This window comes from Malania oleifera, chromosome 12 (genome assembly GCF_029873635.1).
Source record: "Malania oleifera isolate guangnan ecotype guangnan chromosome 12, ASM2987363v1, whole genome shotgun sequence".
NCBI lineage: Eukaryota > Viridiplantae > Streptophyta > Magnoliopsida > Santalales > Ximeniaceae > Malania > Malania oleifera.
This window is the reverse complement of record NC_080428.1, coordinates 47060190-47080497: the sequence shown is the minus strand read 5'-3', so window position 1 is coordinate 47080497 and position 20308 is coordinate 47060190. Positions and strand designations below refer to the sequence as shown.

Below are 20308 nucleotides of genomic sequence, written 5' to 3'. Positions count from 1 at the left end.
TTGTATTGTATCATGTATGTTTGAATTTATGCAGAGACAGATTAGGTTACTATATTCACACTTGGGACCCATCTGCAGGTTTGGGGCGTGACGTATTACATCAGTGTGTGACAACATGTATTTAAACTAGTAAAAAGCAATTACATACACTACAAAAAAAATTGGTTTTTAGTGACGAAATTATTAGTTACAGATTCAATTTCATCATTAAAGGTGGGTATTAGTGACGAATTTGACGACCGTCACTAATACGGAACTATTAGTGACAAAATTAAATCTGTCACTAATAATTTCGTCACTAAAAATTGAAAAAAATCGCAACAAATAGTTTTTCGTGTAGAAATTATCCCGGCAAAATATTTGCGATGATTTGTACAGTATTAGTGACAAACTAGATCCATCACTAAAAGATATTCATTAATGACGATTAAATAACAATCACTACTATTATTTTGAAAATAAATAAAAAAATTTGTTTCAGAGTATTAGTGATGAATCTATATATTCATCACTATTGCCCCAATATTAGTGACGGATTTGAGAACCGTCACTAATACCTCACGTATTTTAAAAATAAATAAATTTTTTTTTCTTTCAGAGTATTTGTGACGAATTTCTTTATCCGTCACTATTTGCCAATTATTAGTGATGGATTTGAGAACCGTCACTAATACTTCTCGTATTGAAAAATAATCTCAATAATTTTTTTCAAAGTATTAGTGATGACTTTATATATTCGTTACTATTATCCCAATATTAGTGATGGATTTGAAAATCGCCACTAATAATTCGCGTATTCTAAAATAATCTCAATTTTTTTATTTCTGAGTATTAGTGACAAATTTATATATTTATCACTATTGCCCTGATATTAGTGACGGATTTGAGAACCGTCACTAATACTTCCCGTATTTAAAAAAATAAAAATTTTGAATTCAAAGTATTAGTGGCGAATTTATTAATTCGTTACTATTGCCCCACTAGTAGTGACAGTTATGTCTTTTTATTAAATTTAGCCCAATCTACCTTCTCTTCCCTCCTTTCACTTATCCGTTTCCCTCTCGTCTCCCGCTGCGATCTCCCGATCCTCCCCTCCCTGATCCCCCTCCTTTCCCCCCTCACTTTTTTCCCCTCCTTTCCTTCCTCCTCCGGTTGCCCTCGGAGCCGCAGCCGCCGCCGCCACCGCTACCCGACCACTCATCGTCAAGTACCCCGCCTCCGGCTGCCCTCGGAGCCACAGTCGCAGCCGCTGCCGCTGCTACCCAGCCACTTAGTCGCCGTCGAGTACCCTGCCTCCGGCTGCACTTGGAGCCGCCGCCACAGCTATGCCGTAGAGTCCTCTGCCTCCCAACCCCTGGTATGGTTTTTTTTTTTTTTTCATTAAAATTTGGGCAATTTTTCACTTTCCCAGTATTTGAGGATATACATTTGGAATGTCTTTGGGATCGTTTGTCATAAAAAATTATAGAAACAAGCTAAAATGCGATACGTTCATTTCAAATGATGAACCCCAAAAAGTCAATAGCATGTGGGGATGAGAATTTAGCCCATGTCCAGGTTTGATTGTGCATGTTACTAGGTTTTTCCTAATTTTGATGCTGCTTGTTTAGATTAGGAGTTTGGCCTCCCTGCTTGGTATATGTCTGGAGTTTTTTGTACATATTCTATTTGATCAATATAATTATCATTTACCGATAAAAAAGGGGGGGGGGGTGAGGCTTTGCCTCCAATGGGGTATATAGTTTTGGAAATTCAAAATGGAGTTTAAGGTAGGAATTAGAGACAAAAAATTTTTCAAATTCTTTGGAAATGAAACAGTGACAACCTCCCTTTTTTAAAGCTATTGCCTTATAGGAGTTTTATTTTGTTAATTTTTTAAATATATTGCTAAAGATCAATGTCAAAACATGTTTGGTACTGAAAGTAGAAGTAAGCGCCATTATAGTTCATTCTCTTTTTTTCCAAACCGTATTATGATTGACATGATTATAATTGTTACAAAACAGTTAACGATTTAGACAAATTTCTAACCGTGATCCATCTTGATATTATGCAATTACTATACCATCGTTAATGTATTAGTTGAAATTGGGAATAACTTCCCAAGAGGGGGGGGGGGGTGAATTGGCTTTTAAAACTTTCTTTTAACTTCTTTTAAGAATCCTTAACTTCTTTATTTCTTTTAACCAAATTCTTTAACTTGTTTGTTTAATTTCATGAATCACACAACAACTTAATCTTTTTAATCAACCACACAGCTAATAAAACATTCAAACAATTAATCACAATCTCACACCAACACAACCACACTTTATTTATCAAATATAAGTTCACTACAGCATTATTAAATTGATGAAATCATTTAAGATTTAGCACTCTTGGAATACAAACACTATCCAATCAATCTCAAGCTTTTATACCATTCAATCACAATATACCTTTTGTTGTCAACCCTGGATATGAAATTGTAAGCCCTGTATATATGGTTTTACTTCTTCAATATGATGTGCAATATAACATTCAATCAACACAATATCTACACTCTTCTTAATATTTAGAACTCAACTAAACTCTTGGTAAATTTATCTTTGGGATGTTAACCAAGTAACGTACTCCCGTATAGTTTCCACAAGATATGGTGTAACCAACGTACTCCCTTTTAGTTTCCGCAACCCAAATCAAAATTAAACCTTAAGTTTGTTTGATTTCCAAATATATGTAGTTTATATGATTTTCAAATTTAAACCATCCACGCAATTTAAATATGCACTGAAAATAAAGAGTAATGGAAAAAGAGAATGAGACCGAGATTTTTACAAGGTTCGGCTTATACCCATCCTACGTCCTCACCTTTGGCAAACCACCAAAGGATTCACTACTTCAGTTTCGTTGACGGGTGGAACAATACCGATTACAACACTTCTTGGTTAAGGCTAGAGCTCGCCTTCTCCAAACGATATTCCCTCGTTCAGTCACTCCTTACATAGGCTAGAGCCCGCCTCTCTAAGCAATGTTCCCTTACTTAGCCAACGATCCAAACAACCCTTGGAACGTCAAAGAATTATAAGAAACACAAAATAAGATCTGCGTACAAATATACTCTCTCAAAGAGCAAATAGTACAATTTTAGCACTAAATACTTTGAATGTAAAATATCAATATGAAATACAATGAAGCTCAAGTGTAGAATTCACCAATGTCCTTCTTAGAAGAGGATTAGCAGTAGGAACTCAGAGAAAGAAGGATCAGCACTTCAAGATTTCTCAGCAAAAGAATTTTTCAATGAGTGACCAAGAGAACTTAGGAAGAATAAGAGTACTTTCAGCTTCTCAAAACAGATTTTTCAATTCTTGGATGTATTTTGATTTGCAAAACCATGTATTTATAGGCTTTCAAACTAATTTCCATGTTGCAAAAGTTTCCTTTAAGTGTTTCCCAAAATTTTAGAAAGTTTAGAGCTCAAACGGCTATATTTTAAAATATTAGAATTTAAAAAATTTGCCCGTTGAACAGTGTTCAGACGTCTAAAGTCGCGAGTTCAGACGTCTAAACTGCTACCGCCTTCTTTATATTCTGTCTAAAAAATCTTCGAACATCTGAACTTAATCTTCAGACGTCTGAGGTCGTTTGTTCAGTCATCTGAAGTCCCTCCCATGAACAGTGTTCAAATGTTTGGTAGCAGTGACCCCATTTCAGTGTTTTGGCCATAACTTTTTATGTATAACTCCAAATTAGGTGTTATTAGTGTAAAAATAAATCTAAGAGAAAATCCTACAACTTTCATGTTAAACACATTTTAAAATTATGAGATATTTATGGATAAAAATTCCCCTCAATGCGACTGTATAAAAACTAACAGTATTTGGAAGAACTCTTTTTTGTACTTTTCATTCCAAAAATGATTCTGAGCCTTTTAAAATAATTTTTGACCTTATAAAAATATTTTCCAAGTATTTTAAAAGGTATGTAGGTCCAAGAAGTTAACCTAAGAACTTCAAAAAATTTCAAACGATATTTTAAACATTAAAGTACTTACATGAAAACTTCTAAGACTTTAACATTTTAGATTCTTGAGTCTTCATGCTTTGTCCTTGGATTGAGTCCATCTTTTCTTCAAGCTTTCATATTCTTTGAGCTTCCTCACTTTGCTTTTCTTTGGCTCTTTTGACTTTAACATTCCTTGGCTTTCAACAAATCATCCATGTCCTCATATTCTTCAAGTTTTAATATATCATCTTTAAATCCATGCTTTGACTCTTTTAAGCTTCATTTGATCCTTGTGAGCACTTTGACCTTACTTTCATCATATTTAATCCTTGTGGGCACTTTAACCTTGCTTTCTAATATATGAGCCCTAAAACAACATTACTCACACAAATATGTTAAATTCCACTTGTTTGTTAGCATCAAAACAAGATAATAAGATTTTAAGCCTTGTAAGACCAACATTAGTTAATATGAGCAAAAAATAATTCAAGCTATATTGATAATGAGACCTATAATTAGTTTAAATAGTTTAACTTTTCTAATGTGAAACAATTGTAAGAATTTTTGACTCTAGACACCTTTAGATATTTGAATCCTTCACTAATACTGAGAACCAGCAATTGAAAGACATGGTCTCCACCTTTCAAGTCCAGCTGCAAGACATGATGAATAGGCAAGTGCAGCTCGAGCAAATGATGCGCCAATCTCGACCAGATGATGCGGGTGGCTCCTCTCATTAGAAGGTATGTATGGTACTTATGGTTTAACATAGTACTTGTGCAAAAGTATTTTATGATTTTGTTTGTTTAATAATATAGCAAATTTTTCAATGATTAACAAATACTCACACTAGCTCCTCTAAAGAGCTTTATACGTTATTCTAACTTGGACACTAAAAACTATTAAGCTGAGTGTTAGGGGGTGACAGTAATGGGATAAATTTTCTTTTTTTTGGGGGTGGGGGGGGGGGGGGGAGATAGCATTACATGTATTCTCTAGGATTTATAATAATATCAAATTCCTCGTGTCAAAAAATAAAACCAACACTATTATTTACATGATGATTACCCACCACATGTACACAAGACAAGCAGCTACATGCAAAAATTTTTACTTGGAGAGAGGACAATTATTTCAATGCAAAATGTTAAATTTAGGCTGCATCTGATATGAGGCTCTTCTCAATAGCATAATGTATACATTTTTTTTTTTTTTTTTTTTGGAAATAATTCATTATTATACCAAATTCATAACACCAAATTTACTTACAGGCTTCCTTCTGCTTGAGGACTGTAGATTTCCCTTATCAAACGGCTTACTTCTCCAAGGACATCAGCCAAATTACAGAATTGAAACAAAGTTCTTCAAGTTTCTACTCTTTTCTTGTTGTCAGGAGGCCGAGGGCCTAAAACACTAACATCAATTGTAGCATCATCGACTTGTGATGATTGAATGACCTTTCATATGCCTTCAAGGCAAGATTCAGGCCCTCATTGCGAGCCTTCAAATAAAATTCAAGGGCAAACCTTGGTTTGCCATCCTTAGCAAGTGCCTCAATCAGCATTTCATATGTAACCTCATTTGGAGTGATGTTTTGGACTTTCATCTGGTGAAACCATTCATAAGCCACACTGCCCATCCCTTTCCATGCACAACCACTAATAATTGCATTATATGTGACTACCGTAGGTTCAATCCCAGAAGAAGCCATCTCTCGAATGATGGAGTCAACCGTGTTAAACTTCCCTTGCCCAACACAGACCGAAGCCATTATTGTGTAAGCATACAAGTTTGGCTCGACACCCACTTTAATCATATGTTCCCACACTCGAAAGGCCTCATCATAAAGTTTCCCTTTTTCAAGGGCACTAAGCAATGCTCCGTAGGATATAATTGTGGGCTTTTCACCTTTCTCCACCATTCTCCTAAATATCTGCACAGCTGCAGTAGGTTCAAAAGCTTTGGAACATGCTACGAGGACTGCATTCCATTCCCTACTTCCAGGTTTTAGACCTTTATCTTCCATCTTGTCGAGCAATCTCACACCCCATTTCCAAATTCCCTTTTTCCTAGCTGCAGTGAGTAGTATGTTGAAATGGGAAACAATCACTTCATATGATAAATTATTAGGCTTTGGTCCCTTATCCAATAGATTTTCATAAATTTCCAAAGTTGCCCACCACTTCTTAGCCTTCCCCATCAGCCAGATCACATGATTGCATATAGACAAGAGCATATAGACAAGCTAATATCAGAATGCCTTTCTCTTATTCTGTTATACAATTCTTTTGCCACATTATACTGTTCTCCTCTTATACATGCCCACACAAGGCGCTCATGTTCAGCCCGACCCAACTGATCCTGTGCCTTGTCGATTTCTATAATAAGCTTCAGCACATTAGGGCTGAAGTTGTTGCCCTTCACAAGCCACTGCCGCATCACTTGATAGCAAATACCAATTGTGAAGTTCTCAAGCTTATCAAATTCATTTTCCCAATCTTCATCGGCATCTCTTAATTCAACAAAGAACCTTAGAGCTCCAAACCCGTCTTCGACTCGAAGATAAGCCAATAGCGCTATAGAATAAGATGCTGGAGATGGAGACAGACATTTCTTCTGAATCTCCTCAAGAAAATCAAGGGCTTCTGAATCTCGTCCTCTCTCCAAATAAATTCCCCAAGTAAAATTTTTTGTAAGGATAACTTCAACTTCTCATATGTCCAGTTGCATTATCTTTAGTCGAGTTTGGTTGAAATTTTTTTACCATAGTCTACAATATTGACAATAAATAGGTTAAGTTTGAATTGAGGTATTTATAAATGATTGAAATAAGATGAGTTTATTAATAAGTTGTAAATGATAAGCTTTAATAGAGTATTGTGTTCATCATCTTAGAATGTTAATTTTTTTTTATCAAAATAATTTCAATTTTATATATTAAAAAATAATATCTTGAAAAACAACTTTAGGAGATATTCCTCTTTTTTTAAGAAGTATGGGTCATAACATTCCATTTAACCCACCCATTGCAAAAGTACAAATTCAAGGAAGAACTAAAGTCTCATATTTGGGGCAATTTTTATATTTTGTGGTTATAGATAGTTTGCATGAATACTGTAAAAAATTAATATTACAAATAGATATGACTTGAGAAAATTACTATAATAAAAAAATTAACACGTAAAAGTTTGATGTGAGAATGATGGATGTCTTTCACATCCAATAATAATGTGTGTGTTTGAATATATTTATATTTTGTTTTAACCATTGCTATTTATGTACCTTTCACTAAAAAACACATGGAGTGCCATCAATGATCAATTAAAGTCCTTAAGAAGGGGACGAGCAGGTGGAATAATTGCATTTTAACATCAAGAAATCTGATAACTTGATTTCTACTCCATTAATCGACTAAAAACAGATTTCTAAACGTGGATTGTAGTGATTTTCAAAAGATCTATTTTAAATTCAATTATATGACACATATTTTTTAAATTCAAGTTTATAATTATTTGTTTTTTCATCGAATAATATTATTTTTTTACCTTTGCTGTTTTAGAAAGCTCCATCAGTGTTGCACTTTTTGGATGCATCATCCTTGTGAAAGCATCCTCCTTGTGGATGTGCCTATGCATCCTCTTTAAGGATCGTTTTGGATGCAGCTTCCTTTTGAATGTGTCTTCGTTTTGGATGTGTGCTCGTTCTAAATGCATCCTCTTTATGGATCCATCCTGCTTTTGGATGTTCTTATCTCTAATTATTTGATATAGTTGCATAATGCGTACATGTTTTTTTTTATTGTTATCATAGTTGTATATCTTGTTTAGTTGGGAAATTTTCATATGATAGATATTCATCTTGTATGAATGATAGCTTTACTTGTTGGCATTTCTGAATTAAGCAATGGTTAGGAAAAAGAATTCATGAAAGTTTGTACTTCAAAGAAGGATGATTATATCAAGCTTGAGGCATGGATTAAAACTTGAAGATCATGAGAGCATTGATATTAAAGAAATAGCTTCAAAGAATGAAAGCCCAAGTGATCAAGATGGAAAGCTCAAAGAAAAATGAAACAAATATAAAGGCCTCAAGGAATTCAAGAATTGAAAAAGTCTAGGAAATTTCATGTAAGTATTTCAAAGAATTTCAATATGGATGCATGAAACTCTTAGATAAATTTATTTGACCTATATACCTTTGAACATACTTGGAAAATATTTTTATAAGGTCAAAAATTGTTTCAAAAATGTTAGAATCAGTTTTGGAATGAAAGCACCAAAAAAGAGGATTTCTCAAATACTGTCAATTTTTCTATATTTGCATTGATGTATATTTTTATTTATAAAAAAATCCTTATTTTAAAATGTGTTCAACTTGAAAGGTGTAGGAGTTTCTCTTAGCTTTCATTTGATACCAAGAACGTCAAATTTGGAGTTACACAGAAAAAGTTATGATCAAATGACTGAAGGGTGCTCGAAGTTGATAACATGACAGACGACTATCAAGAACTTGACAAACGATTGCCAGTGCACTTTAAGGCATCTTTGTGGGTTTCGAAAAATGACTGCCACATTTTTGCTCCTTTGGTTTAACTGGACAGATGACTACCACGAATGGACAATCTACTGCCACGCAGTTGTTTTGAATTTTTCATAACGGTCAAATTTTTTAAATGGGGTTGTTTAGGGCTCAAACTCTATGGAAACTTGGGGTATACTCCAAGACACTAGGGGATCAAGTTACATACTTTTTAAAGTTTATAAATAAGCCTCAAAGATCATTAAATCAATGGAACCAAGAATTCAAATTCTGAAAAAATTCAAAGTCTCTCTCAAATTGCTCTCAAATTCTCAAGGCTCTCTTTTGCTCTCAAGCTCACATACTGTGCACGAATTCAACTGAGTTTCAGCTGATCTTATTCCACCAGAATTGTAAATTTTTCAATCTTTAAAACAATTAATTGGTGATATACTTCATTAAGCTTCAAGTTAATTTTCATATTGTTGTTTACTTTGAAGTATATTAGTTGTGCTGTAATTGCTGTACTAACCAGCTCTTTGAGGAGCAAGTTCCTTGTGCACATCTATTTGATTTTTATCTTGTAGATTGACAAATCCAAAGATTGTTCGGATCGTTGGCTAAGTAAGGGGATATTGCTTAGAAAGGCGGACTCTAGCCTAGTTAAGGAGTGACCAAGCGAGGGGATATCATTTGGAGCGGCGGGCTCTAGCGTACTAAAGGAGTGTGTAAAGGTATTGTTCCACCCGTTAAAGGAACAGGTTTAGTGAATCCTTTGGTGGTTTACCAAGGGCTAGGACGTAGGCTGGGTATAAGCCAAACCTTGTAAAAATCTCCGTCTCACTCTCTCTTTCCCTATTCTTTATTTTCAGTACATATTTAAATTGCGTGGATGGTTTAAATTTGAAATCATATATACTACGTAAATTTGGAAATCAGACAAACTTAAAGTTCAATTTTGATTTGGGTTGCGGAAACCGAAAAGGGAGTACGTTGGTTAAACCATTCTTTGCGGAAACGATACGGGAGTACGTTACTTGGTTATACGTTACTTGGTTAAACACTCAAACATAAATTAACTGAAAGTTTATTTGAATTCTAAATACTTGGAAAGAGTGATTGAATTTTATGTTGAACATCATATTGAAAAAGAAAATTCACTACAGGATTGCAAACTAACATAAGCAAGTATAAAATTATCATATTGAAAGTGTTGTTTATCTCATTCTTGGTTTGGCTGATTTTACTTTCAAATTGTGGTTGAAGATTGAATGTTTAATTAGTTGATTGTTTAAAAGAATCTCAGTTATTGTGTAAATGATAAATTAAACAAACAAGTTAAATAATTGGTTAAAGAATCCAAAAGGGTTAAGAATTCCCAAAAGGAATTAAAAGAAAGTTTTAAAATCCAATTCAATCCCCCTCTTGGGAAGCTATTCCTAATTTCAAGGGAGATTAGCCTTGGTAAATAGTCCCGAACTAACTTAGACCCGGTTAGGAAAGTTAGGTGCACCATCATAGTAAGGCGTGTTAGTTGAGGTCAGCCCCTTAATTGTCTTGGTTGTAATCGATGTTACTCCACCCTTTAAGTGAGCTTATAGTGGTAATCCTTGTGCCAATAAGCTTGTGCCAATAAGCCAAGGAGGGGACGTAAACATAGTTGGCTGAACCCTGATAACATTTCGTGTGTGTTTTTCATATTTCCGAAATTTACATTTCTGCACGTGCATATTATAATTTAAATGAGGCGTGTAGACACCTTATTTTTGCCCTAACCAGATAGAACAAGCGGTCTATTCTTATCTTCATTATTATTATTATTATTACCTTATTTTTATTATTATTATTATTATTATTATTATTATTATTTTATTATCACTATTATTTTTAGTATTTATTATTTTATTATTATTATTAATTTCATTATTTATTATTATTTATTACTAGTAATATTATTATTATTACTTTACTATTATTATTGTGGATATATTTATTATTATTATTATTATTATCACTATTTTTTATCATCATTATTATTACCTTATTTTTATTATTATTATTATTATTATTTTACTATCACTATTATTTTTAGTAATTTTTTTATTATTATTGTTATTATTTTCCTATATTATTATTTATACTTTTGCTATTATTATTATTATTAATTATTGCTTTTAATATTAATATTATTACTTTATTTACTAATTATTATTATTATTATTATTATTATTATTATTATTATCATTATTATTGTATCTATTATTACCATAAAAGTATAAAAAGAAAAAGAAGAAAAAGGAAAAGAAAAGAAGGATTTTTAGGGTTGTGTTTCTATAAATAGGAAAGCAGCGCACAGAAAAAGAGGGCCGGGGGAGCACATAAAAAAAAACCCAATCTTGCTACAGTTCAGCCTCCCTGCTCTCATTCTCTCCCTCTGTCTTTCGGTTCCCCTGCTGCTCTGCACAGCTTCTCGATCCGCAACCATCTCTCCCATATCTCCATAATCTTCCACTCTATCCTCCACTGCGCCGACCATCAACCCAGCCAACGACCAGCAACCTTCCGGCCTCCCTCAGTCCTCCATAGCCCCAGCAACTATCTAGAAAACCACCAGAGCTCCTCTGCTCCATAATTGCCATCTTCACCATCTGAACCCGAAGCAGCAGCAAACCAGCTACCCCTGCATAGACTTCAAAAGCCACGCCTTCGTCCAGCATTTACCCTGCGACCACCAACGCGGCCACCCTGCTGCTCCTCTGCCCCTGCTCCAGAACCAGCCGCACCCGCCTCTGCTCTGGCAACAGCTTCAGGCTCCTGCAATCCCGTCCAGCACCAAGAAACCCTCGTGAGTCCCCTGTAAGTATACTCACACACACATGCACACAGCAAGCTCACACATGCAAGTTTGGATTTTTATTGTGTTTGCTGTATATTGTAAATATTGAATATTATTATTTTTAAAGTTATAGTATTTAACAATTGTTGTTCATGTTTGTGCAGGATTTTTTATTTTGTCATATTTTATTGTACTTTTTTTTTTTACCCTCTTATCTTGTTTTGTTTTGTTTTCTATGATTATTATTAACGTAAATATTAATTCGTTTGTCTTCTTTTTGTAGGATTCTCTTTAGGGGGCTTATTTCAATGTTCAAAGGTTGAATCTTGTTGTCATGATTTTATTGCATATATAGTTATGTTTATTATGGTTTATTATTTTATATTGTTAATACGTATATATGTATATTTGTGGTGTATTATGTGGGTGATATGGTGATTTATCATTGTTTATTTTTTTTAGTGTCACATGCATATTTATATTTTATCATGGTTTATTGTTTCATTTTACTACCACATATTATTGTATATTATTTGTTACTATATATAATATTATTGTTTATTAGTTGTGAAAAATTTTGCTCTTATATTTATGTGATGTTCATATTTGTCAATGTTTAGAGGATTTCATGCTAATCTTGCTTAGGCAACTTCCTAATTTTAGGATATTGATTACTTTAGGTTTAAGTTCATTTAGGGTTTTAATTATTTTTACATTTTTAAATGTGTTGGTTATCTTGTGTTTAGGGTTTTTGTCATAATTAATGTTCATATGTGGGGTTATTATTATTGTTCATATTTAGTGTTTATTTCATATGTAGCATATTAATTTTTAGGGTTGTACATTAATTTTTGATTTGATCCATTTTTCTAATTTTCCATTTAGTGGTCATATTGAGTATTTAAGCATTAGTATCATCTTTAAATTGTTTCCATAATTTCTACGTTTGTATAATCACCCACTAAATTTAGAGTTAATCGATTTCCATGTTTTGATCATAAGTTCGAATTATTTCCTTAATCTTGGTAAATGCTTCCATATGTGTATTGTGTCTTAATATTAAGGTAAGATTATGTTATGCATCATATCCTTATTGTCATTATCAGTATTAGAAGTAAGTTATTATTATTATTATTGTACGTATTTATGTATATTGTTATATTGTCATATGATCTATATGAGTATATTGCTATATTAAGTATGTCGCTATATTCAGTATTCTTAGATTATATGTTTATATTAAGAATGTTGGTATATTTTAGTATTATGTTATTTTTAGTATTTTATTCTATATTATATATTATTATTATGATTACATTTAGTATTATTTATTAGCGTATATTCTTTTAGTATTCTAATATATATGGTATTATTTTTATAGTATCTTTAATATTTTAACATATATTATATTATGGTATTTTATTACTTACTTTGATATTTGTAATATTTTAGTAGATGTGTGTTATTAGTATTATTATATATATTATGGTAGTTTAATTTCTTAGCTTGTTATCCTATTAATATATATTAAAACCTCCCATACTATAAAAATTTTCTATACAATTTAAAAATTTAGGAGTGTATTTTCTTAAATATTTTTGATTTTAATCCCTATGATTTTAATGTTAGGGTATTAGCCTTCAGGCTTCACGTACCGTTAGTTTTGAGGGAATATATATATAGTACATATATTTTTTTTTATTATTTATTTTTTTATACCACATGTATATTTGTAAATCCACTAATAGAGAAGTAATTTGAAAAACTTATTAGATTAACTTAAGGATAATTTTGAATTAAATAGGTACCGTTCGTAAGAACGAGTGCGTAGGGGGTGCTCGTACCTTCCTCTCGCGTAGCCGAACTCCCGACCCTAACTCTGGTAACGTAGACCCATTCTACTCCTAACGGGGTAGTAATCATGTGTTCTAACTACACTAAAAGTTAGTGGCGACTCCGACATTCCTTATTTTTCCCGAAAATCTAAAATGATTTTTATTTCGCCACCCCGGGGCACACGCGCTCCGGTACATCACAACAAGGCGCATGATTTGATTGACGTTCCTTATATTTATCTCCGCATTTGGGATTGTATAGAAAGACCCTAGGTTGCCAAATCATATTGACATTTAACTTAACCTAGGAGAAAAATTTTAAATTCCAATTCACCCTCCCTCTTGGGAATACACCAATTCTAACAATTAGTATCAAAGCCTCGTTGCACTAGACTTAAACTTTTTTGCAAAAAGATCGCAATGGCTCAAATTGGTGCATCTCCATTTGGCGAGGGACAGTCACCTACCAATCCTCCATTGTTTTGTGGTGCTAACTACACCCACTAGAAAATTTGAATGAGCATGTTTATAAAATCTATGAACTGGAAGGCCTGGAAGGCAATTGATAAGGAAATTCGTATGCCAAAATAAAATGATATTAACCTAAGGCACGCAAATTCACATGCCACGGATGTACTTTATTGCTCCTTAAATTCTAATATTTTTCTTGAGATTATGGCATGTACGAATGCGAGAGAAATCTGAATTGAGTTGGAAAAGAGATATGGAGAGACCTAGGAAATGGAGGTTGTCACTTAAAATTTTCCAAGTCACAATCATAACCAAACTACATTGATAAATGATGAGGTATGTGTTTCTAACCCTACATCATTTATTGAATTATGCAATGAAGAATGCGGTGATTCTCATTTTGAAGATTGTAATACATTGTATGTTGAATCATTTGTTGCCTCTAATGATTGCTTTGATGATAATCCATGTATTATTTCACATGATGATGGCTATGACATACTACACAATGGATCATGCACTGATAATCGTGATAGCTCAATTAAGAATGCATGTAATGATCTTTGTGTTGAAAATCATGACGCACTATTTATTGATTCTTGTAATGATACTTTTGGCCAAGCCTGCAATGATTCATGTAATAGCTATAATATATCTTATGATGAATCATATAATAAGTCTAGTGAGAAAAGCATGCCTTCCTACAAACAAATAGAAAGTGAATTGAGTAAAATGCACATGCTTTTAGCTAGGATGTCTAAGTAGGAAAAGATCTAGAAAAAGGGAAATGAAAGTGTGGTAAAGCAATTAGAAAGCCTAAAAGATTATCATGCCATCTTAGAAAATAAAAAATCAAAAAGATTTTGAAATTCATCAGGCTAAAGGAAGAAATAGAGAATAATAAACCTTTAGGAATTAAAGGAAATAAATCATTGAAAGAGGTGTGTACTCCAAATCCCATAGACGTAAAAATTCAAGCATCTCCTCTGAACAAAATAAAACAAATAGGCAACCCGACTAGTATGCATGTAACTGGTGCTTAGGACTCATTAGATCAACTTATTTGTGTGATAGTTCCAGAAGGTTAAATAAAGAAATGTTGTGGATAATTTGGGTGGGTAGTTCCTCGAAGAGAGAGAAGGGAGGAAATCGAACCAAATCATAGGATCATGCTTAGTATGGTAAATTTAACCTACAACTCAGAATGTAGTCTAGCTTAGAAAGCCTCAAAATTTATTCATCCTAAGTTGAAAAATCATAAGCCATCCTTAAAGAGGATGGACCTTGACCAGGTTAATCGTGACATTGACCTTGACCGTGCGGTCGACCGACCTATTCGAACTACAAGACTCTGATCAACCGTACTCCTTTAATCTACCCTCGATCAATCGAATTGAAAACTAGGCACTTGCTTCAGCTGACTGCCAAATTCAATTTAAATTTCTTCCGATCGACCAAACATGACCGATTTGTGAAGAATTTGAAAGGACGGTTGACCGAACCGGTTCCTGGTCGACCGAACCTCGCTGTCTATATATATTTCTTCACATTTGGAAGCTCATTTTTCACCAAAAATTTAAAAGCTCCTCCACTGCCTTTTTGAGTATCATCCTATACTCCTAAACCAGTACCTAACCCATCTCCTCTAGCATTCATGGCTCGTCTAGATGATCATATCGAAGCCTAGATATAGCACACGCTGAGGACAACTGGTTTTGGTCAGAGCAAGAAAAAATCATATATGTGCTGGAGTTTCACCCAAAAGAAGTTATTTTGGGTAAGATTCTAGACCTTGAGTTTATGGAACAACATTTTAGGACTATTATGTATATGTTCCGTTATCAAGGGTGGAAGTACTTTATTTCTTATCTACCCAGTGGTCATTATCCCACCTATGTTAGGTTATTCTATGCTAACCTAGACAACGATGAGAATGGGTATTTCTATAGGGTAGTGCGGACTGATATTAGATTTGATGCAGGATATATATCTATATATATATATATATATATATATATATATTTATGATCTAGATATTGATCGTGGTGACTTTGAATGCCCTGACTCAATGACGTCCTGGATAAACAAACAGGACTTTACTATTACCACCTTTGCTAATATGACCATGTCTGACCCACTGGTCGCTATTCAAAATCACCAACCATAGTATAGGAAATTTACCTTAGAGGCTAAGATTGTGCACCACCTGATCACATACAATATCCAACCTAAGGCAGGGTCTAGAGTGCAAGTCTCTTTGCTAGACTGTTTTGTCATGTGGTGTCTATCCGCACGGAAAAGGCTTGAATTACCCAACCTAATGATTCGATGGATGATGGCTAAGAGGATTAGGCATAGGATTATTATGCCATATGGGGGAATTTTGAACAAGTTATTCCTGGCAGTGGGAGTTACCCAATCCACTGTAGTCGTGCTAAAGAGGAGAAGGACTGCAGATATATTTTCCTCTGTCACTTTGAGATTGATGGGATATGAGTTGGTCAGCAACATATGGTTGCCATTTGGTGCGAGGGGTGCAGCAGCTCATGAGGAGGCCCTACAAGAGTTACCACCACTGCCTATGCAGCTGGCGAATACTAATCTGAGGGTTGCCATCATTAGTCTTATTGACTCCTTTGGGTAGTTTAGAGATTCCGTCCAGTCAGACATTCAAGATCTAGCATCGTCATCCAGTGCACTTCGTGATGAATTTATACAATTGTCGATCTCTTCTGAGAACTGGTTCACGAAGATGGAGAGGGTCATTGCGCTCAAGTTCAATGAGCTAAATGATTGGATCCAGGAGATGCGGGATGAGAGAGACAGGATGACGATGGACTTTGAATTTGATGCGGGTGAAGGCTCTGATGGTGGTATAGATGGGGCAAGATTTAGTCTCCAGGAGAGCATTCTACAGGATCAAGGATTGTCGTTATATTCATTATATTCTATGCTCTCTGGTATGTATTTATTAAACAGCTTACATCAGTTTTATTTCTCTTGCATACTATACTCACATCCACTGTCCATTTTGGTTTCCGCGGATAGTTGGGTCATTTGCTGTTATTTATATCTGTCAGTATATATTAATTGGAGGGGGATCTGTGGTTATTTTTTACGTGTCATATGCTCCCATGATCATGTCCTTGTGTACTCATATATGTATATGCCCAGATGATAGTTTTCTATTCTCTTTTTGGATATCCTGTGATAGACAACATATGAATTATTGTCTACTTGATTGCATGAGTAGTTTAGAATTCCTCCTACATGGCGGATGCAGTGGATGTGCAATTGCTTGCTGGAAAATAATTAGGTTCTCACATGCCCAAAACTTGTGCTATACTTGCTGTTTGGGAGTCTTTTTAAGCAAGTTCATTTAGGAAATGTCCTATTTACAGAAGGCATGCTGTCGAATTTTTGTTAGATATTTTCCCGAAGACATTAGAATATGTTCTAAAATAATATTGGAAGTGCATGTAAACCTAGTTTGTAGCTTTTAAATTATTTTGAGACTTGGCAAGTTCCTTATGGGATAAAACATAATTTTTTTTTAAACAAAATACTACCAAAGATCTTTGAAAATTGTTCTTTGAAATAAAACAAGTATGCTGATGATTATGATGAAATGAAGGTTAAAACATTTTTGAAATGATGAGTGAAAACTCAAATGGATAATTTAGTCTCATCTATGCATGATCATTGGATAATTGGAAAAACTAAGTGTCTTCCCTATAGAAAGAACTTAAAGAACTCATTTGCATCACCTTACTTTTCTGGATATTAAGACTCTTCTCAAATCCCTAAACATTATATCCTATGTTCAAAATTTTATACTTTGATATGGAATGTTTTTGGGCATGCTATATTACACATCTTAATGTATATGTTTTGATGCATCTATGGTCTCTAGGGACATCTATTAGTATAACTTTTTTTTTTTGCTACTTCAAATTGATGGCTTATACTACTAGACATGGTGAAATATTTATCTCTCTAGTGTAAGTAGTTCATTTCATCTAAGCTATAATTCAAATTGATAGGGGGAGCGTCTCCATTCTGTCATGCTCTCTAATGTGTTTTGCTTAGATCTTGAATGAACTTATTTTGGCATGTGTTGAAACATATTGACTTCATTCATATTGAGATCTGCTATTTTGCCACTTTCGTTTGTTATGCCATCTGGTTTTGCATCTATTTGTTAACATCTATATGGTGATCATAATTTGGTTATCTCTTTGTATGTACTTCATTGTCAAAACCAGCTAAGTAGAGCATGCTTGTTTTTTTTTTAAAGATTCTTTTAAAGCAAGTAACCCCCAACACCTTTTGCAAAATATCAAAGGGGATATATATATACACACATATATATATATACACACATGATTTTTAAAAGTGCATAACTAGTATAGTACTCTCATGTGAAAATACATGCGAACTAATTAGACCATGCTTGTATTCAAACGAAATATTGGCTATCATATGGCGTGTGGTTTAAACTCATACCTATCATGGGTCTTATGGTATGTTTTTTGAATTGGAAAGGTTTGTGCATCCTCTTGATCTAAATCTGCTTTCATGTCATTTAAAATTTTAAATAACCGTTATTGTGTTGTTTTTTGTGCCTAATTGGTCTTCATCATATGAATTTCCTGTTTTGATCCATACTAAACTGGTTAAGTTAGCCATTATAGATAATTGAATATTTGAACTCACTCAGGTCATTTTTTTACGGATTGATTTGGAAACTGCTCTCTATTCAAACGACATGAAGCCAAAATTTCTAAAAAATCATTCCAACTCATATCTTGTATTTAAATGCTTTATAATCCACAACTTCTCCATATGTTCTAAATTCTATCTTAGCCCTTTTCGTTGTTGCCAAAAGGGGGAGATGAAGAGGCAAAAATTGGGTTGCACTTACGAAAAATAATTTGCACTTAAGAAAAATAATCTGCATTGACAAACTTGTACATAACATGATGTATTTGTTATCATCAAAAAGGGGGAGGATGTTGACCTTATAGCTCACACCCGGTTTTGATAATGACAAATACTTGTTGTATTTGATGGTTATCTAAGGAATTGTGCAGGTATACAATTAGTGAATCAAAATGATGGCACACGAAGTAGAAGTTGAAGGTCCTGAAGACTTTATTTGTGATGTATTTAAATTCATTATTTATTATAGGTCTGTAATAATAAATAGGATCTCGGTCGTAATAATCATATGCATCACTTGTATGATATGATAGGTAAGCTCAATCGAAAAAGACCTAGAATAACCCTAGGACACTCATACGTGCACAAACATATACGCTTATATGGATAGGGTGATTGCATAAGGAAATGGAACCGAAATGCATTAAAAATGCATGTTCAATCAACTATACTTCACAAGCATAAATATGTCAATCGAATCACTAGGTCAACAGTTTGACCACTGCACGGTTGACCGAACTCCCTCCAAGTCAAACATTTGACCATATGGTCGACCGCACCTAAAAGCTTAAGCCAACCACTTGGTCGACCAAGTTCCCATGTGTTTTTGGCCAATTGTCCGGTCGATCGAACCACTTAGTTCAAATCCACACGGTCGACCAAACTGCATGGATATAGAAAAATCGCCTTGGAACCCTATTGTCTGTTCGACCGAACTTCCAGTTCAAAAATTGGACACTTCGTCAACTGAACCTCACCTTCGGTCAACTGGTGCTCTAGGGTTGCCCTATTATTTTTACCGCGGTTAAAATATTTAAACAGGGTTAATTGAGATAAAATGGTTTAAAATAATTATAATACCCTATATGTTCCCAACGACTATGTTTTCTCCCATTTCTATATATAGCCCCTCATTTACTAAACTTATAGAGGGATTAGGGTTCTATGATTAAGGAAATTCTTAGAAAATATTTTTGGCCAAAATCCTCAAAGTCCTATAATCCTTCAAACCTGTTGCTAAAGTTCTACCTCTTGTGCTTATCTATCTACTTAACTTGAAAGGTAGTATTTCTTATATCTCTTATATAGGTTATTCTCTCCCTTGTTTCAAATGGTTTCATGTATTGATTTTTGGAGAGACACCTAAGGTTTTTCCTATTATATTTCACTCATAAATATTTGATTGGGAAAAACCCTTGAGTGGCTAGGAATCTTGTATCCTCATTGCAAGTGTTCCTAAGCTTTATTTGTGCCTTGATGAAAATCTTTTGAGTGAGCGTAAAAATCTTATTATCTACAGTGCTTATTGCTTGAGAAATGTTATTTGAGATATGTGTTAGGCATATTAAGAGCCTTTGATTAATCTCATCACAAGCATATCGACTTGACATCAAAAGTCTCACTCTCACATACACACATTGTTATATATATTTGACTGAAAAGTTAACACTTGAGTTAATGAAATCTCACTAGAGCTTAATATCCTATCATTTGTGAGTGCATTATTTAGCTAAGCATACTGGTACATATCATCTTGTGTAAGAATCATTTCCTTCTATGCAAATTTTTTTTTTCAAACTTGTTGTATTCCAAGAACAGGCCTGAAGAGGGAGACTAGCCCTGGTAAATAGTCCCAGACTAACTTAAATCCGATTAGGAAAGTTAGGTGCGCCATCTTGGTAAGGCATGTTTGTTGAGGTCGGCCCCTTTAATTGACCTG

At 33.9% G+C, this 20308-nt stretch overlaps 1 pseudogene; it reads right to left on the bottom strand.

Moving 5' to 3' along the window:
• Positions 1-1118: 1118 nt before the first annotated feature.
• Positions 1119-11041, bottom strand: LOC131143905 (protein LOW PHOTOSYNTHETIC EFFICIENCY 1, chloroplastic-like; annotated as a pseudogene).
• Positions 11042-20308: the final 9267 nt, after the last annotated feature.